This window comes from Panthera pardus, unplaced genomic scaffold (genome assembly GCF_024362965.1).
Source record: "Panthera pardus isolate Hobbes unplaced genomic scaffold, ASM2436296v1 HiC_scaffold_20, whole genome shotgun sequence".
NCBI lineage: Eukaryota > Metazoa > Chordata > Mammalia > Carnivora > Felidae > Panthera > Panthera pardus.
In genome coordinates this window covers 4554902-4579862 of record NW_026526766.1, presented here as the reverse complement: position 1 = coordinate 4579862, position 24961 = coordinate 4554902, and the positions used below count along the sequence as shown (strand labels likewise).

Below are 24961 nucleotides of genomic sequence, written 5' to 3'. Positions count from 1 at the left end.
ACGGACGTTTGCGGTGAGCCTCTCCTTTCTCCCTTCTCGTATGTCCATGGCTCTGCGCATCGTCAATCATCAGCAAACGCTACAAAACCTCTTAAGTACCGATAAACCCGAGTGGGGTGGGAAGCAAAGAGGCTTCTGGTCTCGTTGGATGACGGCTGACAAACCCAGAGAGGTGAGCGGCGTGCTGGCAATGGTTATGTGGGCGCCAAGGTCTGGGGCCACCAGACAAAACCCGTTCTCAGCTGGTGGGAGACTCCCTCCCTTCCCTCTCCTCCCTCACGGTGGGAGACTTGTCTTCCCTTCAAGGCTTTGTCTCTGGGGCTTGTACAGTTTCACATGCCCCTGAATGGATGTGGAACGAGACATAGGTTCAAGGTTGACCAGGTCGTCTGTGACAGTGAAATACACGCTCCCTGGGCAGATCCTTCTCCGAGCACGTTTCCAGACACGGGGACTTCAGGAAGACATCGAGGTGTGAATAGAGCAGGGATAACGTGCTAATAAATTTCGTGGCCCTCAGTGAGGCCAGGTCAGCTCGTTCCTCTGGTCACGGGTGGCTGTGCGCACGACCTGGACAAACACCGAACTGCTTTCCGCCCGCGTGGCTCCTCTGTGACCCACCCGCATCGCTGTCAGAGGTGTGGGCGAAGCCCTTTGCCTTGGAGTCAGAGCCTCTCTGGCCAGGTCTCCTTCCACAGCAGCTCCTCAAACTGCCACAGAGGCTCTCCCGAATCTGCTCTGTGCCCCCCAGCCAGCCCTGTGTCACCTGCACGCAGGCGAGCCCCTGGAGGAGAGAAAACGGTCGTGAGCCTCCCGGGACCCGGGGTCCTGCCGTCAGGTGGCTCCTTGCTCAGACATGCTGTAGACCCCAAAGGGCACGGGGCTGCTGGATGTACGGTTTTTATTTTTAGTTTTTAATTTTTTCTAAGTGTATTTATCTATTTTGAGAGAGCGAGAGCACAAGCAGGGGAGGGGTAGAGAGAGAGAGACGAGAGAGAGAGAATCTCAAGCAGGCTCCACGTTGTCAGCACAGAGCCCGACACGGGTTTTGAACCCACAAGCCACGGGCTCGTGACTTGAGCTGAAATCAAGACTCGGACGCTTAACTGACTGAGCCACTTGGGCGCCCCTGGACGTGTGGCTTTTAAAACAGTGGCAGATATCATGGCAACGGAGAAAAGAGAACCTGCTGTTAAACCACGAGTTGGCTTTTCAAATAGAGTGGCTGACGCGAGCCTCTCGTGTCTTCTTCTTAGAATTAGAGGGTGCCTGGGATGCTTCCTGAAGTCCTTCTCCAGAGTGAATGCCCTACCTTTCTGCAGCCCACGGGGGCTCTGGTCTGTGTGCTGTGCATGAGAAAATTTATGACTTAACTGCTTCTTGTCCTTCAACTTTGTCTGACCGCCAGCCCAGAGCCGGAGAACTCAGTCAATGAAAACAAAGCCAAACAAGGGAAGAAGTAAATGAGCGCTGAGCTCTCTGAGGGTCCCCCAGGGGGGAGAGTCAGGTCTCTAGGCCACTCCCTGGCCAGCCGGGGAGGGGAGCGGCCCCCATGCAGGTCCCTCCCAGGACCGGGCAGTTGCTGAGATGTGACCCTCCCCGTGCTGTCCTCTGCTGGCTGAGCTCCCAGGGCTGTGGATTCCTGGCCTCGGCCTGAGGTCTCAAGACAAGGCAAGCCCCCTCCTCTGTGCTGCCGGTTCCCCAGCCGCCATCCCGCCTTGTACCGGCTTTCTCCTGATCGGACCCACGGCCCCAGATCCCCCCAGCTCCTCGCTCTGCAGTGTCTGAGCCCCGAGAGAGCTGAGACAATGAAGTCAGAGAAGAGCTCAACTGGCCAGCTTCCTTGAACAGTTTCAGGGGACAGTTGCTGGCTGTCACCATGGCACCTGTTTCCCCCGTCGCCTTTCTGACGTCCCCGAGTTTCAGTTTGGGAATGCCTATGGCCTTCGCGGGGGCTGGCTCTGCGCTTGACTTCGGGTCCGGGCAAAGTGGCGGCGGTGGAATCAGCTGGGGACCAGTCAGCTGAAGGGCTTACCAGAAGTGCTGGACAAAGTCTCTGCCTCTCTTCCCTTCTCTGGGCGTGATCCGTGAAATGTGGGGCTCCCGCGGCTGCTGGCCAGAATTTGGGGATCACAGTAGAAGCCGTTTTAGGTTGACTTAGCAGCGTGAAGACAGAGCTAAACCCCAAAGGAAGCGGCTCTTGGTGAACCGGTAAGCCCAGATCCAATGTTTCATGCCCATACTCACACATCCGAGTGCCTTCTGGATGTTTCCGCCTGCATGGCGCACTGGCTCATCAAACTCACAAGTCTTTCACGGAAAGACATATCTTTTTACCTAAAACTCATTTTCCTCCTGGTTTCCTGTTTCAGAGAAACCCAGTTCTGCTCCCTCCATGCAAGCCACGTCACCTCTTACAAGGGGGACACCAGCAGCCTCCGAACCCCCTGCCCCCAACCCTGCAGGACCGAGCTTCTCATCCATTCTAGAGGTCCGACTCAATTTCCTAAACTGTACATTGGATTACCTCCCCTTCTCTGTGTAAGGCCCTTGGGATACAGGCAAACACCCCAGCCTATCTTACACCAAGACCGCACCTAAGCTGATATCTCTTGGGGTGCCAAGAGCCTTATCTCAAAATGACCTCAAGGTTTCCCTCTGGGTCACTGGCTGGACCTCTGGGTGAGCTAGGTGGGATCAAGGCCTCCCTGTCTCCCAGCAGGACAGCCTAGACCCTCACTGGCTCCAAGATTCCCAGGTGGGGCAGCCGGCTTTCCCAGAAAAGTTCCAGGGAGCAAGGTTCCTCCCCAGGATGAGAGCCCACGGAGGGCCCTGGCCCCATGTCTCTCCCTGGGGCCTTGCAGGGGGTGGTGCTGTAAGGGACCAGGGCCTTCTCACCTCTTTTGGATCCCTGCATTTCCCCCTCTGTATCTTAGGCTTTAGAGTAACACACGGCACTGTCTCGGCATCCAGAGAAATCAATCCGTCACACAGACAGTGTCATTTTGTGCTGGACCGCAGGCCACAACTTTTGCCACCAACCCCCGTGGGTGAAATGGTATCTTGCTAACGGTTTTCATTTGGATTTTTAATTCGGTTCTAATTTGTGTTTCCCTGATTACTAGAGAGGTTGAACGCCTTTTCATATTTCCTGGCCACCTGGTTTTCTTTTTCATTGAGTCTTTTCTAGCTCTTGACTGTTTCTGTTGAGCGGCTTGCCATTTTCTTACTGTCTTATAGGGGTTCTTTACGTATTTTTGGATATTAATCCTTAGTTGGCCAGATAAATGAAATATATATTTTCCAATAGATCTCTGGCTTTGACTTTGTTTATAGTCTCTGCCTCACAAAACGTTTTATTCTTAACACAGTCAAGTTTTTTATATTTTTAACATAATTTAAAATATAACATTACATCTGTATTTAGCATAATCAAGTTTTTTAGATATTTAACACAATCAACGTTTACACTATGCATTGTGTCTTGCTCAGCAGTTTCTTCCTTATCCTGGTGTTCCACAAGGAGCTGCCTGTATTTCCTTCCAAAAATTTCAGTCTGCTTTCACAGGTAGGTCTTTAATCCATTTAGAATACACCGTGGTGTGTGTGTGTGTGTGTGTGTGTGTGTGTGTGTGCGCGCGCGTGCATGGTATAAGGTAGGAAAACAAAGGTGCGATTTTTCTGTAGGACAGCCAATTGTCCATTGAGTGGATGGTTCTCTACCTAATGAAATGCCACTTCTGGGGGCGCCTGGGTGGCTCAGTCGGTTGAGCGTCCGACTTCGGCTCAGGTCACGATCTCGCGGTCCGTGAGTTCGAGCCCCGCGTCAGGCTCTGTGCTGACAGCTCAGAGCCTGGAGCCTGTTTCAGATTCTGTGTCTCCCTCTCTCTCTGACCCTCCCTCGTTCATGCTGTCTCTCTCTGTCTCAAAAATAAATAAACGTTAAAAAAGAAAACAGAAAAAAAAAAAGAAATGCCACTTCTGGATAACATATGAAGTCTGTTTCTAGACTATTTTCTCCATTGGTTCATTTGTCTAGCCATATTTTAAAAACAAATGCTTCTAAGGATGCCTGGGTGGCTCAGTCGGTTAAGCGTCCGACTCTTGGTTTCTATTCAGGTCATGATCTTACGGTTTCGTGAGTTCGAGTCCTGCATCGGGCTCTGCACCGACAGTGTGGAGTCTGCCTGGGATTCTCTCTCTCTCCCTCTCTCTGTGCCCCTCTCCCACTGGTACTGTCTCTGTCTCTCAAAATACATAAATAAAAACTTTTAAAAAATGCTTCGTTAAAACCAATAATACTCTGTTTTTAAGGTTCCATTTGCATGTTGAATGCCGTCCACACATGACAGCAGGTTGGGAAATTACACTCTTGTGCCACAATGAATTACCTCTCATTTCTCAGTCTCGCTCATCTGGGTTGTAGAGAGGAGCAGGCGCATCATCTTTTGGTGAGGCTCTGAGTTGCTTGGGAGGTCACAGGACCACAGGACCAGCGCCATTTTCCCTCACCACCGACAGTGATCCCAGGAGGCATCCGGACGCTCCGAGGTCGCCCTTCTAGGCAATCAGTCAGCGACTATTTGATTGATAAGCAGTTTACTTTTATCTGCCAAATGAGATTGTTTTCTTCCTTAAAACCTAAAGGGTGGCGACGCCAGTCTTAAGGAATCTTGTCGTCCCGTTACCTGTTCACTTCCTTTTCTTTCAGAAACCCTCAGCGTTTTCTTAGTCCTGAAACTTAAGCTTGCAACCCCTTGGGCCGTTGAGAAGTACTCCCCTTCTCCAGAATTGTCGTGGGAATCATTGCCGCCAGGTATATGGCACATCTTGGATCCATTCCCTTTTCTTTTCTTTCTTTTTTTTTTTAGAGCTGTTTTATTTTCTGAAATAAGATGTACTTGGCAAACAGTTGCTGCTTCTCCTTTTCCTACTTGGTATGTTTTGGGAACGACGTGTGGACAGACCCTCAGGCGTCTGCCCGCCTGTGCTCACACCTCCGCAGGGTCCCCTCTTTCAGGGTGTGGCTTGCTTATGCCAATGCAAGTGGTCAAGGGGTTGGCCTGTTACTCTGTGGTCAGAGCGTGTTATTAAAGACTCTGTTGCCGGCAGGCTTGCCCTCCTGTCTCCGCTGCTGGCCTTGGAGAAGGAGACTGCCGTGAATCCTACGGCCTCAGGAGCACCCCCAACCAAGCCTCTGATGGGAACCCAACAGTGGGCACCCCTGTTACCGCCTCTCTGACCTCAGACAAGGACCCAGCTCAGAGCGCCTGGATTTCTGGCCCAGAGACACTGGGAGGTAATAAGTGTGTGTCATTTTAAGCCTGTCTGTAGTGACGTGGTGATTGTTATGTAGCGATAGAAACTAATACATTAACCTGCAGATAATTTCTGAAAGTCACTCCCTGGCTAATGCGTATGCTGTCGGTTGGAATGTTCCAACCAATTCCACTGAGTTTGTATTTACCCAGATAAGAGATACGAGAGTGTTTATATGACCTCTCTCCCAGCATAACAGTGCTTCAGAATCACGTAACATTTTCCTAATTTCCCTGCCCGTGAGTCGGGGCTCCGGAGCCGGCGGCTTTGCAGAAGGAAGGGGCCAGCGAGCGCCTGGTGCACAGTAGGCTCCAGAAATCCTTGTGGAATCAGTAGGTAAATGAACAGAGGGCTGTCACCACCTTCTTGTTATTACTGTAATTCTCCGTCTCGGGCTCTGTGATGTGTCCTGCGCGTCATCTTCTGAATCACTGAAATAGTCTCGTCAGGCAAGTGGAGTCACTCCCTTTTTACGAGTGGGGAAGCAGAGGTTCCGAGAGGCTGGTGATCGCCCCAGATCAAACAGGTTGAGTGGCAGATCGAGCTCGGGGTCAAGGCTTCCCCACTGGAAACACCGGAACACGCACACATGCACACGCGCGCGCGCACACACACACACGTCTATGTCCGTGTATAAATTTTGACTACAACTCTCTTTTATCTATCCCGATCACTCCCCTGGGAAGGGACTCGGGTTTGGGAGCTGGGCGAGCCCGGCCGCCTGTGACGGCCGCCGCGGCCTGTAGGTGGCGCTCGAGGGCTTGTCACCCGCGGCTTCAGCGCTGCTCCTTAGAAATGTGTATTGACTCCCGGCATCCTTGGCTCTTCGGAGAGCTGATTTTCTCACAATTCATACAGATGGGTGGGCCCATTATGGCCGATTCTTCATCTGTGAATTATTTAGTGCGAAGAGAAGTGCTTGCACACGCTTAATTTCCAATCACGATCGGATGCCTCTGTGCAAACCGCTAGGAGGGAGCGAGGGGAGCAGAAAGGTCCTTCGCAAGTCTGCAATTTTCCTCCCGAACGAAGGTAACCAGGGACGGGGTTCGCATTTACAGAGTGCTTACTCTGTGACTTCAAATGACTTGCCTCGCCTCGTTAATCTCGCGGCATCCTTAGGAGGCAGGTACTAGTATTAGTCCTCTCACAAAGAAGAGGGAGCAGATCGAGAGAGTGGAAATATCCTAAGGGAAGGGAAGGACAGGGTAGCGCGTGGTCCCAGACTGGCCGCGTCCCCACACCTAGTCCTCAAAGGCTACAAGGAGCCAAAGACCCCCTTGGATGACCTCCCCCACCTTGTTTCTGCGTGTTTCCTTTTCATTGTTGACAAGAGCCAGCCACAGAGTCATGGACATGAGCTCAAGCCTCATTTTGGACAGTGTGATCTAAGCAACACTGTGTCACGGGGTCCCTGTGGCACAGATGTCCACACCCTGTGGTCACATCTCTCCCTGTTGTAGGAGGAAGGTGGGTGGAGAGCAGGGGTGAGGGGCACCTGGGAGGCAGGTGCTGGTGCCCTTGGGGGACCACGCGATACGTTAGGTGGGCATGGGGGAAGACGGACCGGGAAGGCGTCACGGAGATCCCTGCTGTTGAAAATAATTTCTATGCCATTTAAAGGATCACCCTTGGAAATATTAGATGAAACAGGATCCAACTGAACAGCATGAGCCAATAGGATGTGAGATGTGAGTTGCTCTATTTTAGGTCAAGGCCACCATAAAAAGACGGGAACTCCGGCTTTCATAGAGCTCCATGAAAAAGGGTTGGATAGGAGGAGGAAAGCCAAAGACCAATCCTTCCTGCAAAGTTCAGGGGACAGAGACCGCCTCTCCTAATTCATCCACTTCAGTAAGTTCGGGCTGCCGGGAAGGCTGGGCCAGCCAGTCTTCCCCAGGGCGTCTCAGAAGTCCCGTCAGTCAGCGCTGGCACGTTCAGAAATGCACCAGGATTTCTCATGGAGCCTTTCTCATTAAATCCACGTGTTTGCCAGAGCTAATACAGGTCACACTGAAATGATGAGACAAACGCTACGAATTGAATTACGCTAATTTAGTTGTCATAAAACCGCAAGCTGTCGTTTGCAGGATGAAGAAACACGTATCGAGGCAGCGAGGACTTTGCGATTAGCTCGTTAGGTGTGGGGCCAGAGGCCTGACCCTGAAGTCTTCGTCAAGTGTCTGGATCTGATGTGTTGTCTCCCAGGCCCGAGCATTCTCCTGTGAAACCTCGGACTGTCGATCACGTACCCCGAAGAGTCTAAGTGACACTGTCGAGTTGGCTTCAAACCCAGAGTTCGCGGACTGACTCAACCAGCAGGATGCTTTTTTAGCCTCACAGATGTGGCTCCCAAAGGGACTTCCAACCACTTCTTTTCCAGAACGGGTGCCTTAGCACTGCTTTCTCACAGAGCCTTTCCACATGTTTTTGTCTCCATAACACATGACGGGGGCCGACACCCATCGTTTATCTAGCAGATCGGAGGTGAGGACTGTGTCACCGGTGTTCGGTTCGCATTTAGAGAGTGCTCAATCAGTGCGGGTGAGTGAAAATTTGAGATGAGTTTGATAACGTGGCCCAAAGGATAAATGGACCTCATTTTCTTCTGTTCCTGGGCCTGGAGGGCTCTTCCATATGCTTATTAGGATATAGGAGGCAGTGACTTATTGAAACTCACGAATGGGGCGGTACAAACATAGGAGAATCTTTAAGACCCTTTATTCTGCTGATTTTCTGGAAGCACACAGAAACTTCTAGACTTTTTTTTTTATTACTCATCAAATATTTTGTGGGTGTACATGTAATAATGAGCCAGGCAGCTGTGCTCAGAGCTGGGAATGCAGCAATCAAGGGACCAGGGACTGTGTTTTCTTGAGCCCATCAACCCCACAGGGAGGCAGCGACTCAACCAGCACTGAGTGGAGGGAAACCAAGAGTAGAAGAAGGCAGCAGGAGGTAGACCAGTAGTCTGGAGTGGGAACAGGCCTCTCCAGAAGGATCAAGACTTACCCAGGTGGCTTCGGGCCAGCCCCAGGTGGAGATTCCCAGGAGGGAATGAGAAAGGCGGGGGGGGGGGGGGGGGGCGGGGAGGGAGATCTGAAAAAAGATGAACAAGGCCAAGGGGAGCACAGCCCAGAAGGCAGGTCTGGTGAGGGGGGCGGAGAGACTCGGAAGGCCTCGAGAGCCCTGCCAGCCCCCGCCAGCATCACTCTCAGCAGCAGGAAGCGTCTGGTAAGCTTAGAGGCTCCCTAACGCAGCATGACCTGGGCACTCGCTCGTGCCCGCAGGAGCTAGGAGGCTTGCAGCCTTATATCGTCCACGAGAGCACGCCCAGGGAAGGGCGCCTTCTCTATCTGCCTCATCTCAGGTTCACAAATGACTCGCTTCGCGTTCTATTGTTTGTCTATAATTTAAATTCATAGAAACAAACTTTCCACAGCTTCACTGCTAAGGTGGCGTAACACCATGTGTTACTTTGCTAGGGACGCCACAACGAAGTGCCACCGACTGGCGGCTTACACGACAGAAATGTATTTCCTGGGGTGACAGAGGCTGGAAGTCTGAGATCAAGGTGTCGTTTCTCCTGAGGCCCCTCTCCTGGGCTGTCGACGGCCACCTTCTCCCATGTCCTCACGTGGTCGTCCCATGGTGCCCGTTTGTGTCCTAGTCTCCTCTTCTTATAAGGACAGCAGTCATCCTGGATGAGGGCCCACCATATGGCCTCGTTTTAACCTAATTACCTCAGGAAAGATCCAATCTCCAAATATAATCACATTCCAAGGTTCTAAGGGTTAGGGCTTCAACATAGGAATTTGAGGGCCAAGGATAATTCAGCCCGTAACACTCCACTTAAGTAAAATGCTTCTTCCAAGATGTTACCGCCAAAGAATTTTAAGAAGCAAAGAAGCTAACGAATTTTCTCTTGGGACACTGGAAGCTCAACCAGTCAAATTTAATTAAATTCATTTGCCAGTAAGTGAGTGTCTCCTACACAATGTACTTCCTCTAGAGGAAAGCCTATTGTCACCTAATCTTCGTAATTGAATCACAAAGCATTGCTCTTCCTCCCCATTCCCCCCCCCCCCCCACCGCCCCCATCAAGTCCTTTTATCCCTTTGGAGTAAGGAAAGAAGAGGGCTCTTCTGGGCCTGTCTACAATTTATCTTGAAGCAAAAAGAAATAGAATCAGGCATCGTAGAGTCAGGCCTTGTTACGTGACAATGTCAAACGAAGACCTTCTCGGGCCGACTCTGCTCTACCTGTATGTTCTCGGTGTCCCTGAAATGGAACGTGTGTTTCGACACAAGGAGAAGTTAGGGGAGCCATCATAGTATATTTGTGAGGATAAGGGTGTTGTTACTTAAAAAGCCTTTAGTGCTTGTTATTGAATTTAAAAGGCCCACTTTGTCTTAACTACCGCTTTTCCCGATTTCGCTGTGATTTGCCTCATACTCGCTTACATAAAAATTACTCTCCGGACCAGAAATTCTTTATTCCGACATCTGTCCAAAAATGTTCCTTCTGCAACTTGCAGTCGTAACTCCTTGTTTTAATACCACCACCTCCTTCTTCCTGCTGTCACATTCTTGCAGAAATGGCAAGTGAAAAGAAAACATTCCCTCCTGGGAGCCCAGGAAATGCAATGGAATTTCTCTGTCGAGTGATTTGCTATATTTATATAACCAGGAGAAAACAAACACAGACATGTACTACACTCAGGAAACTCCTGTTTGCTCTATTTTTAAAAATTTTGGTCTGCTCTCTCGAGGAGAGCCAGCTAGAGCCAGGGTTTATAGATTCTTTATCAACATGGACAGGCCAGGCAATGGTTGTCTTAAAGATTTCTCATTTAAAAGCAGCGACATAAGCTAGTAGACCAAGTGCCCAGTTAGCATGGTACATCCTGTAGGAGTTCATAGCCCTACCACTAGGGTGGAAACCTGGGAAAAGCTGAATTTTTATAATAGAGCAGCGTGATGTGCTAGAAAAACAGAAGTCACTGAAGAGGACAGACCTGTTGAGGCAGAACTTTATGATCAACCGGTTACATATGAAGTGAAACTCTTCTGATCTTGGAACCTTCATTAAGTATACAGGGCTGATATGTGAACCTAAGATTTTCAGGCATTCTGATATGAGACCCTGGATTACTTACGATTTAGTTACTGAATATTCTACATACCTGGGTCACAGAGTCACCTTACATTTAATCTAATCTCAATGGGGATTTTAAGAGAGAAGTCAACAAGTTTATCCCAAATAGTCTCTGAAAGAGCAAAACATAATAGCCAATATAATTTTGAAAAATAAAGATGAGGAGTGCCTGGGTGGCTCAGTCGGTCGAGCGTCCGACTTCGGCTCAGGTCATGATCTCGCAGTTCGTGGGTTCAAGCCCCACATCGGGCTCTGTGCTGACAGCTTGGAGCCTGGAGTCTGCTTCAGATTCTGTGTCTCCCTCTCTCTCTGCTCCTCCCCCGCTCACACTCTCTCTCTCAAAAATAAATACACATTAGAAAAAAGAAAAAGAAAGATGAATGGAGATCGCTTTTCTTTAACAGAAGGAGAACATGCTATAGTGACTTGTGCTGGGGAAATGAAGAAGGTGTACATTTCCCTACACTTCCCAATAAATACAACTAAAAACCTTAGAACTTATATATAAAACAACTATAGGATATATATACTCTGATTGGCAGACAGCAGAAGCAGACTGTTTAGGGACCTTGGAACCCGAGAATGACATGATGGTGAATTCCCTGGGTTTTCTCTTTGGCCTCGTATACCTCAGACTGGATAATGGAGAAGCCAGCAACCTAAAAACGCCCATGTGCACAGGACAGAAAAATGTTCCCAGAAACGTCTCCTTCCTACAGAGGACCAGGAAAGGAGCAGCACAGCAAGACAGAACTGTCAGATAGTAACCACTTTGTTCACATCAAGCACCACAGGAAAGGCTGTGGCCCCAGAGCCATACTCACAGCTGGCAGAGAGGGGAGCCTAGATGTCCACTGTTGACAGGTCAACAAGACACTCCAACTTCCCACTGGGATGGGGTCAGAGAAGGCAGAGTGAGGAACTGGGACTTTCATTCACACTGGGTGGCCATGAGCCCTTCTCCCACATCCTGTGGTGGCAGTGCAGATCAGATGGGGAGGTTAGTCTTCCACCCCCACTCAGGGTGCCCCTACTTCTTCTCACAGGAGTGACATCAGAAGAGGCCTAGTGGAGAATTGGGGTGTTCACCACCAATCAGTAGTCAGAAGGTCACCTTCCCGACAGAATCAATGGAGGCCTCTTCTCAGCCAGGAGGGTACCATTAGAGGCCTAATTAGGATCATGAAATCCTGCCCCTGCCCAACAGTAACAAGGAACCCCTCCCTTCCCAGAGTCCATGGAGATCAAGAAGAAAACCTGGAATTCCGTCCCACCTGGTGGTAATGTGATACTGCATCCTTTACTTCACCCACCAGAGTGGTGTCAGAAGAAGCCTTCTAAAACGCTGGTTTCAACAAGATGTCTTATAACATCAAGGTCCAGCCAGGTCTCAATCAAAACCTCTTGGCAAACAAGAAGCAGGAGGATCTGAACTTGAATGACAAAAGACAATCAATAGACACCAACACCAAAGGGCACGTGTGTGGAATTGGATGACAAAGATTTTAAAGCAGACATCATAAGAGTGTTCCAACAAGCAATCACCAACACTCTTGAAGTGAATGGAAAAGTAGGAGTCTCAGCGAAGAAATAGATGATATGGAGAACCAAATGGAAATTTCAGAACTAAACATACAGTGACCAAAATAAGACACTCCCCTGATGGGCTTACCAAAAGAATAGAGAGGAAAGAGGAAAGAAACTCGAAGATAAAATGATAGGAGTTAGCTAGCCTCAACAACAGAGAGAAAGCAGACTAAGAATAACAATGAAAGGAGACTTACAGACATGTGGGGCTTTAACAAAATATCTAACACTCATGTCATTTGATCCCAGAAGAGGAGAAAGACAGCGGGACTGAAAAAGTATTTAGAGAAATAATGGCTTTAAAAAATACCCATATTTAGCAGAAAGCATAAACCTATAGATTAACAAAACTAAGTGAACATTAAGTCTGATAAACTCAAAAGAAGTCCACTCAAGAACATGTAACAGTCATATGTCCCCAAATTAAAGACAATGAAAGAATCTTAAAGGTAGCCAGGGAGAAATGACACATTACCTATTAGGGAAAACAATTTAAATGATGGTGGATTTCTCACCTGAAAACATGGAGTCCAGGAAGAAGGGGCAAATTGTTTGATGTACTGAAAAGAAAAAAAAGTCTAAACCCAAGAATTCTATATCCAGCAAAAATATCCTTCAGTAATAAAGATGAAATAAAGGTAGTCTTAGGTGAAAGATTGGACGTTATTTCCCACATTCTTACCTGAAAATAATGGCTAAAGGAAGTACTCTAAACAGAAAAAAATAATAAGAGAAAGAATCTCGGAACATCAAGAAGGAAGGGAAAACACAGTAGAGCAAAATAATGGATAAATACAGTAGACTTTCCTTCTCTTTTTGGGTTTTCTAAATTATATTTGGTGGCCAAAGCAAAAATTACAGGGTTCTCAAAGTATGTAGAGGAAATATTTTAATCAACTATATTATTCACTATGAAGGGTAAAGGGGTATAAAAGGAGGTAATTTTTCCTCACCTTGCTTGAACTGGTAAAATGTCAACACCAACAGACTTTGTAAGTTTTGAATATATAATATAATGCTTAGAGCAACCACTAAAAAAGCAATAGAGACAGTCAAAGTTGTTGTAAACAAAGAAAGATGAATTCTAGAAAAGGTCAAGAAACCCAAGAAAGTCAGGAAAAAGAAAACAGAGAAATTTAAAAAGGGAAGAAAAGCTTGAAAAATAAAATGGCTGACTTAAGTCTTAATGTGTCAATAGTTAATTTAATGAAAATGTCCTAGATGTGCCAATTAAAAGACAGAGATCAGCAGAATGGATTAAAAAAACATGACTCAAGTATCTATTGCCTACAAAAACTCATTTCGAATATAACGATACTCATTGGTTGAAAGTAAAAGGATGGAAAAGATATACCATACAAATATTGATCAGAAGAAAGCTGGAGTGGCCATATTAATATCAGCTAAAATAGACCGTAGAGCAAAGAAAATTGCCAGGGCTAGAAAGAAACATTACATACGATGACAGAGTCACCTCACAAAGAAACAGCAATTCCAAAGGTGAGTGAACCAAAGCGCTGCCAAATACGTTGAGCAGAAATGGATAAAACTGGAAGGAGAAAGACAAATCCACACTGGGGACTTCCACACTGGTCTCTCAATAGCAGAGAACACTCCACTGAATGATGGCAGGATTGCTTCTTTTCAAGAGCCCACAGAACAGACACCAAGACAGATGGACGGCAACCTGGGCTATAACGTAAACTCCACAAATGTAAAAGAATTGAAGTGTGTTTTCTGACCACGGTAAGATTAAAGTGGAAACGACCGGAAGATAACTAGAAAATTCTCTTTTGGAGATACTTTTCTCCAAGTGTTTCTCCAAACACTTGGAATCTAAACAGCTCGCTTCCAAATAATCCGCGGGTCAAAAAGGGAGTCTCAGAGGAATAAAGAAACAAAAACAGAAACACCGCACTAAATGAAAACGAAACACATCTTGCCGACATGTGTGGGACACGACTGTCCCACTAAATGTCTGCAGCGAAAGAGAGTAAAATTCTCCAGTGAGTAATAGAAACCAGAAAATGAAGAGCAAAAACTAACTGAAACAAGAAGGAAGGAAATGATACAGAGAAGGGCAGAAATAGAAGACATTGTGGACAGAGAAACAATACAGAAAATCAATGCAACAAAAGGCTGGTTCTTTGAAAAGGTCAATGAGATTGACAAATCTCTGGCAAGACTGACAAAGAAAAAAAGAGAAGACACAAATTACTGATATCAGGAGTGAAACAGAGGATACCGTGACAGACCCTAGAGACATGAGAAGGGTAATAAGGAAATACCGTGAACAATTGTGCCCACATAAGTTTGACAACTTACATGAAATGGACCAATTCCTTAGAAAATAAGCTGCCACAGTTCACCTAATGTGAAATAGATCATCTGCAGCCATTTAACAATGAAAACAATTAAATGTGTCATTAAAAAGCTCCTGAAAAAGAAATCTCCAGACCCAGATGGTTTCACCGGAGAGTTATTCGAGTATTTAAAGAAGAATGATCACTAATTCTACAGAATGCCTTCCAGAAAATAAAAGCAAAGGAAACATTTTCACATCATCCTATGAAGCAAATATTACGCTGATAGCAAAACAAGACAAAGATAGTACAATAGAGAAAGAAAACCTAGAGTAGTATCTTCATAAAGATGCAAAAGCTCTTAATATGAGCAAATAGAATTCACCAACATGTGAAAAGAACTCCCCATCATGTCCAAAATATGCAAGAATGCTAGAAAACTAAAAATCAATCCATGTAATCCATGATATTCCCATGCTCAAGAAAGGTCACACGACTCTATCAATCGATAAAGAAAAGAAGCATTTGAAACATTCACTAATTTATGAGAAAAATCTCTGAAGAAAACTGGGAGTGGTGGGGAACCTCCTTAGCTTGACAAAAAATAAGTAGAAAAAACCCCACAGCTAAAACCATCGACAACAGTGGGTGTTTTCACTATGATCAGGAACGATGGAGTTGCAGGAGATCGTTTTTTCAACAGGTAATGTTGAATTGGATATCCACAGGCAAAACACTCAAAAAAGAACCTCCACCTATATTTCACCCTTCATGCAAAAACTGACACAAAATTGAGCATAGATTTAAAAACAAAACCGTGTTTAGAAAAAAAGAATAGGAAAATACATCTTTTGGGACCTAGGGCTGGGCGAAGCATTTTTAGTTATGACATCAAAAACATGTTGCATGTTAAAAAAAAATTCAAGAAGTAGACTTCATCGAAAATGCAAACTTTTGTTCTACAACGTACCCTGTTAAGAACATGGAAAGACAAAGGGATAAAGAAATACTTGCAAGCCACATATCTGACAAAGGACTCATGTTTAAAATGATAAATTCTCAGAAATCAAAGCTAAAAAAAAATAATCGGGTCACAAAATGGGCAAAAGGCATGAAGAGAATATATGGATAGTGAACAAGTTCTTAAAAAGATATTTAATACCATTAGCTTAATTCTCATTAGGGAAATGCAAATTAAGACCTTGATGGGATATCATTATACATCTATTAGAACGAAAATGTAAAAAATAGTGATAATCCCAAATTCTGACGCGGAAGCAGAGACACGGGATCTCACATATTGCTGGTGGGGATGTGACACGTTACAGCCACTCTGGCAGAGAGTTGCAGTTTCGCAAAAAACGAAATCGTGCGTGTACCAAAGAAACTCAGCAGCTGTACTCTTGAACATTTATCTCAGATCAATGCAAACTTATGTTCCCATAAAAACCCGTAAATAGTTGTTTCTAGCAGCTGTACTTGTAATAGCTCCAAAGTGGAAACAACCCCGGTGTCCCTAAACAGATGAACGGTCAAGCAAAGTGTGATACGTCGTACGTGGGGTAGACTGTTGATAGACACAGCGGCTGGGCTGGGTCTCAAGGGCGTTACGCCGAGCAGTAAAAGCCAATACCAAAGGTCACATACTGTATGATTCCATTTATACACCATTCTTGGAAAAACAAAATTGTAGAGATAGAAAACAGATTAGTGGTTGCCAGGAACCAGTTAGGGATGATGGGGACAGGTGTGTGTGTGCGCGGGGGAGGGGGAGAGGGGGATGCGTAACTACAAAGGGTCGCACAGGCAAGATCTGTGTGACGATGGGCTATTTTTGTATCCCGGCTGTAGTTGTTGTGACACAAATTTGCACCTGTGATAACATGGCATGGAACCGTACACACACAGGGTACGATGTCAACTTCCTAGTTCTGAAGTTGCGTTATAATTATGTAAGACGGAACTACCGGGAGAAATGGGAAGGAAACGCAGGCTCTCTCTCTACTGTCTTTGATCTATAATTGTATTTTTTAAAGTTCCCCAAATGACAGAATCCAAAGTTCTACCAATTAAAACCACGTGGTAGGGACCAAAGGATCAACAGAAGGGAGTCCAGCAACTCAAACACGTAAATATGGACATTTGGTACATGATAAGAGTCGCATTTCAAATCAGTTTGGAAAATATGGATTATTTGAGAAAATTGGCAATCTAAAACAAAACAAGTGAGATCTCTATGCCAAGTCGTAAGTCAATTCCAGAAAGCTTCAAGAACTAAAATCTAATTCTCAGTGGCAGAAAACATAGATACTTTTTATAATATTCTGTTGGAAGAGTCTTTCTGAGCACGATGTCGAATTGGAAGCCTGGAGGACCACAGACTTCATACTTAGTAAGCCATACCGTAAAGAAACCAGCAAGACCTATGTGAATACTTTTGGAATGATAATGAGTAACAAATCAAATACTCCTATTAACAGGAAAGAGATCGTGTAACTGAAACACAGACCAAGGAAATGAACAGAGAAGAGGAAAACCAAGATGTTCAACAATATCGGGAAAGAAACTCAGCCTTACCAATAACCAACGAAACACAAGTTAAATTAAAATTTAATTTAAGTTTAAATTAAAGATTAACCAGATTAATTGATCAAAGCTAGTGAAGGAGCCCTCCGTTCTGAGGATATGAGGACGCGGACGCTCATGCACACAGTTCACAGGCCGGGTCACTATTTGTGTAGAAATGTAAATATGATCCTTGGATCCAGCGGGCTAGATTGTAGAAATCGATCTCATAGAAGTACCCAGGCACGAAGCGTCAACGTACGTGAAGGGAAGTTATTCGAAGCATTGTTTACAATTGTCCAAAATGTGAACCACGTTCCTATCTTTAACTCAATAGTTAATTGGTTAAATAAAATAAGGTACTTCCATATATTGGAACATTGAGCAGATTTAAAAAACAGTGAACCAGAACTGTATGTGCTATAAACACTTAAAAATGTAGAAGGGTAGCAGTTCAAATGAAATTTGACTATTAGACAATAAAGGGTAAGGAGCTTTATTTAAGCTTCTACTATATATATTGGAATTATATATGCTTATATCCATACATATCTATGTCAATATATAAAAAATACTTTTGTATATTCATAGAAGATTTATAAAAGGATACACAAGAAATTGATAAAACTTCCTGGAAAGAACAGTGGAATGGGGGAATTGGAGGGAGATGATTTCTTACTAAAGTGATACAGTTGTGTTTCTAAACAATGTCAAACGGCCTTACAGATTCATAATGAAAACCAGGCTTATGTGTGTGTTAAAGGTCTCCAGTTAAAGATAATTTAAAAAGGAGAAACCACCGCTGAAGAAACAAAATGAAAGAGAAGAAAGCATGGATTGGCCAACTCAAGTAGCCACATAAGCACGGACATACTTACCTTCCTCGTCTGTGATTCTTATGAACACAATACCGTAGACCTTTCATGATATTTCCAAGGTAATAGACCATCTGTGCTGACTTAGGGGACAGCAGGCCAGGTTCTGGGGGACTGCCCAGCATGCAGCCTTTGTCAGTATTTTAGGTATCTCTCGTTCACGTTAACAAGCAGCAGTGTTTTCTTCGTGGAATTAAACTCCGCGAAAACCTCTCTGCAAGCAGATTTGTGTCTTGATGACAATCTGGGGATGACTTGGGCTGAGGCACGCCGATAGAGTGTGTGGATGTCCGGGGAAACTTCCAGCAGATACGCATCAGTGCAGCCACATTCTTCCAGCCTTTACAGCCGTCAGGGCGGTGTCTGACCGTCCTGACAGCCGCCTGCCTCCAGCTGAAGGCGCACGGCGCCTGCGTTTGCCTTTCGCAGCAGTTCGTGGGTTACGATCACGCTCCCGCCTGCCTCAGTTTCTCTGGTGGGTTCCTGAAGACACAGGAACTTTACCTCTTCTTGTAAAAATTTTTTAAATGGTTTTTTTAAGTTTATTTATTTTGAAAAGAGAGTGCAAGCAGGGTAGAGGCTGAGAGAGAGAGAGAAGAGAGAGAATCCTAAGCAGGCTCTGAGCTGTCTGCCCAGAGACCTGAGCCCAAGGCAGATGCTTAACCGACTGAGCCACCCAGGCGCCCCAGGAAGTTTGCTTCTGAGGGATGCGGGGCTTATTCTGTTCGCCCTCCTTTCTCCAAAGATCCTTCCTGGTTTTGTCCAAGGGGGATCATAACGGGCAGAAGAAGGAGGCAGTATAACCTATGGTAGAGAACACAGCATTTGGAGTTAGAGCTGCATCTAAATCCCGGTGCTACTCTTTACAAGTACTGTGTAACCTGCACATCTGTTTCTTTCTGTGTCAAATGGGGCAACACTATTTTAATAGGAGAGTGTTTTCATAATAATAGAACTAGTAGGACGTGTATATGAATACACACACACACACACACACACACACACACACAATGGGGTTACTACAAGGAATTGGATCACATAATTATGGAAGCTGACAAGTCCCAAGATCTGCAGGATGAGTTAGCAGCTAGAGACCCAGAAAAGCCAATGGTTTCGATCTAGTCCAAAGGCCTGCTGGCTCAAGACCTGGGAAGAGGTGATGTTTCAGTTCAAACGTGAAAACGACAAAGGGCTGATGTCTCAATTTAAAAGCGGTCAGGCGGGAAGAACTCCCTCTTACTTGGGAGTGGGTCAGCTTTTTTGTTCTATTCATGCCTTCTACTGATTAGACAAGGCCCATCCACACTGGGGAGGGAGATCTACTTTACTCTGTCCTACTGATTTGAATGTTAAACTCATCCAAAACACTCTCACGGCCACACCCAGAATAATGTTTGGCCACATATCTGGACACACCGTGGTCCAGTCAAGTTAATATGTAAAATGAGACATCATAGAGACTTTTGAGAATCAGAAGTTAATGTTTGGGAAATGCTTTGGTACAGGGACACGGAATATGGGATTTGGGAAGTTCTTAAATGATTATTTAAATTAGAAAACATTTTATTTATTGAATCATTTGATCCCCATAACAACCCAAGGAGGGGGGAAGGGGAAAGGTATTCCCCTCCTTTTAGAGAGGAAGAAATCAAGGCATCAGTCAGTTGTACAGCTTGATCAGGGCTTTCCAGAACATACCAATCCTTTACCTTCGGAATGGGGTGGGGCAGATGCGGAGGAGTGTGGGAGTGTGGGACGTATACCAAGGCCAGTGGAGCTTTCGAGACTCTGGGACCTCTGAAAGCCTTTGAGGGATGGGGGACTGGAGTCACTGGGGTAGCCAGAGGACTCTTGAACGCCCCTTGCCTGTCTTTTTGTGAGTAAGTCTGAGAATCGATGACTGTTGTAAATCCTCTTGTTACCAGAAGTGGCCACACTGCCGGGATCCAGCATCCGTGCGTGGCGAGCAGATGGTAACGGAAAAGACACACGCACGGGGACTGTTTAATTCCATATCTTGGAATATGTCATAATTCTCCCTGTGGGGGCTGCAGTTTAACTTTGCCCTGTCTTGTAAATCATAGACTCTGGAGATTGGAAGGGACCTTAAATTTAAGTTAATCGGTACAACTACCCATGATTCCATAGTCAGATAACAATACTTGCGTTGTAGTGTCTACATACATGTGGACCACTTTCAGATACATCCTTCCTGATGACCCGGACACACAGCATGACAGGAGATGTAAAGGATGTGCCCAAGGTCTTACAGTGTTTAGAGAAGAGCTGGGACAGAGACTCCAATGACTCTGTCTACACACACCCCCCGGAGAGGGGGAGGACCAGGTCCAAGGAGTATAACACACTGTAACACCTATCTCCTTGGGTTGAAACTGTTTTCGCTCATTTCTCGTCCACTGGCCGTCAGTTCTTTATTTGAACTATATGTCTCTATAACTCCTGTTGGTGACTCATCAAACAGGACAAAATTCCTCCTCCAGAAGACAGCTCTTCACACGTTAAAGACAACGTCCGTGTGTCCCGTGTGCCCTTGTTTGAACTCGTCTCCTCTAGGCTACAGTCCTCGTTCCATGTGCCCCCACCGTCTAGTTGCTTTACTTGAGATGCGCCCCAGTAAAGGCCTTTATAAAGTGTGTTTCAACAACCACCATGGTGCCCTGGCATGGTCTTGACCTTCAGAGTAGAATGTGTTTGTCCCCGGACCTCTGAGCCCCAGATCCTGGCAAACAATTAGCAGCAGCAGCTAACACGGGTGGGGACGTTCAGCCCATCTCCACCCGAATTTTCTCAACCTCCAATGCTTCACTGTTGGTTTGGCCCCCGGCTTGGCGGCTGCTGAACCCTAGACTTGTTCTCTTCTATTTCGCTTCTCTCTTCCCTCTGCTTGGTAGGCGGGTTTGGGCGTCACCCTCATCTCCTTGGATTCCCGGGACCCTACAGAGAGGGCAGACACACAGGTGGAGGGACCTCGGCCATCTTTATTCTACATACGGTCACCTTACTAATGTATTCATGGCCACATTGATTCTGTTGAAGGGCTATTGATACTGAGTTTATACTCAGTTGAGATTGAGTTCAGCTACGCCCACTTTGTTTACATACTCAGTTTTGTATTGTGTTAATTTCTTGGATCCAAGTACAGGACCCCACGCTTACTCCTGTCACGCTTTCCTGGGTCATGTCTACTCTTTGCCCTGTGATTTAAGGCATTTTAATCTTGTTATCATTAGAGCTTGCCTTTCTTCTTCTCTTTTTAACGTTTATTTCTTTATTTTGAGAGTGTGTGTGTGCGTGTGTGTGTGTGTGTGTGTAAGTGGGTAAGGGACAAAGAGAAAGGGAGAGAGAATCCCAAGCAGGCTCCATGCTGCCAGCGCAGAGCCCGACTCAGGACTTGACCCCACGAGCTGCAAGATCACGACCTGAGGTGAAACCAAGGGTTGGACGCTTAACCGACTGAACCACCCAGGCGCCCCACCTTTCTTCAAAGCTTCCAATCACTCATTAAGCTGAACTCAATTTTATTTTGTTTTTTTCAATTTAAAAAGTTTTTTTTAATGTTTATTTTTGAGAGAGAGGGAGAGAGAGAGAGAGACAGAGCATGAGTGGGGGAGGGACAGAGAGAGAGGAAGACACAGAATCCAAAGCAGGCTCCAGGCTCTGAGCTGTCAGCACAGAACCCGACAGGGGGCTCGAACTGGCGAACCACGAGATCATGGCCTGAGCTGAAGTCGGACACTTTTTTTTTTTTTTTTTTTTTTAAATTTTTTTTTTTTAACATTTATTTATTTTTGAGACAGAGAGAGACAGAGCATGAATGGGGGAGGGTCAGAGAGAGGGAGACACAGAATCTGAAACAGGCTCCAGGCTCTGAGCTGTCAGCACAGAGCCCGACGCGGGGCTCGAACTCACTGACCGTGAGATCATGACCTGAGCCGAAGTCGGCCGCTTAACCGACTGAGCCACCCAGGCGCCCCTGAAGTCGGACACTTAACTTGAGTGAGCCATCCAGGTGCCCCAAGATGAACTCAATTTTAAAAGCCGTCCCGTGGGTCCTTTCTCCTTTTTAATTTCTGAGAGCTTTTCTTATTTCTTCCTGTGTATCCACATGGTCATAAGTGTGTCCCTTTACTTCTCCTACAAGTGCACACACACATACACACGCACTTTCTTCACTTGGGGGTGTAAGAGGCAATGCTGAGGGAGAACCACGAGTGACCAGCCCTGAATTATCCCCAGGAAATTCAGCTGCTATATGAGGATTGTGCAGCCTGCTGGACACCCACCCAGACTCACAGCCCTTCAAGATGTGGACCCGTGGGAAATCTTTGAGGAAGAAGAAAGAGCTGGGGAACTTTGCCACATGAAACCAACATCCCGAAATCAAGGAAGCCTGCTGCATGCCAATCCATCGGGAATATGATGGAAAGGCTGGCGAAGTGGAAAGTTTCCACCAAGTGGCAAGGACGCTGTGTGTGAGATCGAGCAGAGCAATTATCTTCTGAGTTGCTGAGAGATCCAAGCAAGGAGGCAATGTAGGCACAGAGTCTGCGGGAAGCGCGTCTGGAACTTGGGATGTGCGCAGCGACTTCTGTCACAAAGGATCCCCCAGAGGAGAATGGGGCTCGCTCGAGACCCAGGACAGAATGTCTGCCGTCTCTAATAGGAGAGGAGAGCAGATTGAGTGAGCATTTCCACATCCACTTTTGAACGGACTTACATTCAATGTCAATGTTTTGAGGATTTCACAGATGTATTTTCTCTCGGTTATTATTTGCCATTTCAAATGCCTCCTGGAGGTCCCTGCTGCACGTCGAGGAAAACTGAGCACCCCCTCTGGGTCATTCAATCCATGTATATGAAATGTTTCAAATATATAGTACGCATTCATAGTTTACCGCATCCAGTGTGTAAGGAAGTGTGATATGTGGCATGAAATGCGTCAGAGATTGGCAAACCACGATCATGGGCTAGCCACCTATTGTGTCAAACAGATTTGTTTTCATTTGGACGTGGCCACATGCATTCATTTACAGATTGCCTATGGCTCCTTTTGCTACAACGGCAGAAGTGAGTAGTGACAACACCGTCCCTGTGTCCCACAAGCCTAAACTTTTTACGATCTCTCCCCTTAAGGTAAAATTTGCCCAATCCAGTAACATACAATATAGTATTTAATGTATAACATCCTACATAATATATAATGTGACGTACCAACATAGAATATACCATACACACTATATGTAAATATAATATATAATATATGACAGCATACATGATCATAATTTGTAAGCAGTCATTATATTTGTCCAAAGTGTGGGGATAAGGTATTTGATGGTTTGTACAATTAAACCATTAAAGCATTTCACTAATTTAGAGCGTTTGTTCTGTTGGAAAATCTGCAAAATCGTCCCTTGGGGCTGGTTAGCCTACACAGAAACCGTTCTGCAAAAATAATGATTGATACAGCAATTAACAAACACGGCTTTAGTTGAGGTTTTCCTGTTTTCCAAATAAATTGCTAACAGATGTAGTAACTTCTAAGGCTGGTCCACATCAAGGACAGCGGTTCCAGTTGGGGTTGAGCGATTGATTCTCTGGGCCCTGCAGAGACTACACACGCTGGCACAAAATCAGTAGACTTGAGTATCGTGGCCCAGATGGACATACAGCTTTGGGGTCTAGAGCATTCAAGAGCTAATTTCGAGGGGTGTGCTATAACCGTCTAAATGTGCGGAACAGATGTATGGAGACTTGCGTACGTGTCTCGGACCCATTCGGTCTTGCCCAGTTTGCTGTTCGGCCGCCGTTAGCGCAAAGCGGCAGGGTGAGGTCGATTGGGTGCAGGCTTTATCCCCCAGGGTGGCATAAGACGTCAGGTCACCTAGTTTGCACGGGGCCCTGTGTGTGCCACGCCTCGCTTTCTGCCCTCTGAGTACAGCAGACAGGTGTCCCCGGGCTGACATCATGGTCACCACGCGGCCGGTTTGCTCTGCTCTGCGCGGTCGAGGCAGGGGCCCCGGTTAACACGCGCTGACCCAGGTATATAAACTCGGCCGAAGTGCACGCCTGTCTCTGTTGACAAAGAGGTATAGTGTAGGCTTCCTAGAGCCCAAAAGTTCTCATCTGCTCTGCATGAATATTCGCTGAGTGCGCAGGAATTAAATTATAGAGGCCCCTGTGACACTGAGGGACCTAACCGCTACGTCGGGCCCTTCTGGTCTATTTGGAACATCCACGGAGAACCTTTTGTCCGAGTAAGACAATAAACCTCTCACTGTACGTCTGCTAAACTCAGACCATCAGGTTCCACTGGCGTGGCAGTGGGCATCGTGGGCCACCTGTGAGTCCCCTCGGGACAGAGGCCCCACATCAGACGTTGGTGGTGTTTCCTTATGGTTCCTGCTCACCTGCTTATGTTCCTTGCCTTCCTCTTCCCTTATGACCTTGATTCTTTTAAGGCATTTGTTTGTATCACAGAGGGTTGGAGACTGGCTTCGGTGGCCCGGGGAGTCTGCCTGTGACCAGAGGGGCAGTGTTAGAAAGCTTTTGCCAACAGGGCGCCCGGGTTGCTCAGTCTGTTAAGTATCTGACTTCACTCAGGTCATGATCTCGCGGTTCATGAGTGCGAGCCCCTGTGGGGCCCCATGCTGACAGCTCAGAGCCTGGAGCCTGCTTTGGATTCTGTGTCTCTTCCTCTCTCTGCCCCTGCCCTGCTCACACTCCGTCTCTCTCTCTCTCTCTCAAAAATAACCATTAAACACAAACTTTTAAAGGGCTTCTCTGGGCTCCTCTGTTTTTCCACAGCACGTGCAGGGGTGTCTGTGTCCGCTCTACCTCGTGTCCCTTAGACAGTGGCTTCCAAAACACCTCTCCTAGGACCCTTGCCGCTGGCCCGCCACCCTCGTGGTTCCACAAGGTGGGTTGCCCGTCAGCCCCACCCCTGGTAATGCCCTCCGGGAATCTGTAAGCATGAACAGCTACTGATCTACTGATCGGAAGCCCTCACTCCCTACCCGTGGCACCATGGGCACCGGGACCCCCACGGGTCTATCTGAGGAGGGGAAGGGGGCCAGGAGAGGAAATGCCAGAGGCGGCCTGACCGTGTGGATGCTGTGGCTGCCGCCTCGTTAGTGA

At 46.6% G+C, this 24961-nt stretch overlaps 1 long non-coding RNA gene across 1 annotated transcript; it reads left to right on the top strand.

Annotated features, from left to right (window-relative positions):
- The first annotated feature begins 3756 nt into the window (after window positions 1-3756).
- LOC109275514 (uncharacterized) lies at window positions 3757-19408 on the top strand. The gene is made up of 3 exons (XR_002084206.2): window positions 3757-4816; window positions 5113-5299; window positions 16847-19408. It is a non-coding gene; the product is annotated as an uncharacterized LOC109275514 (long non-coding RNA).
- Window positions 19409-24961: the final 5553 nt, after the last annotated feature.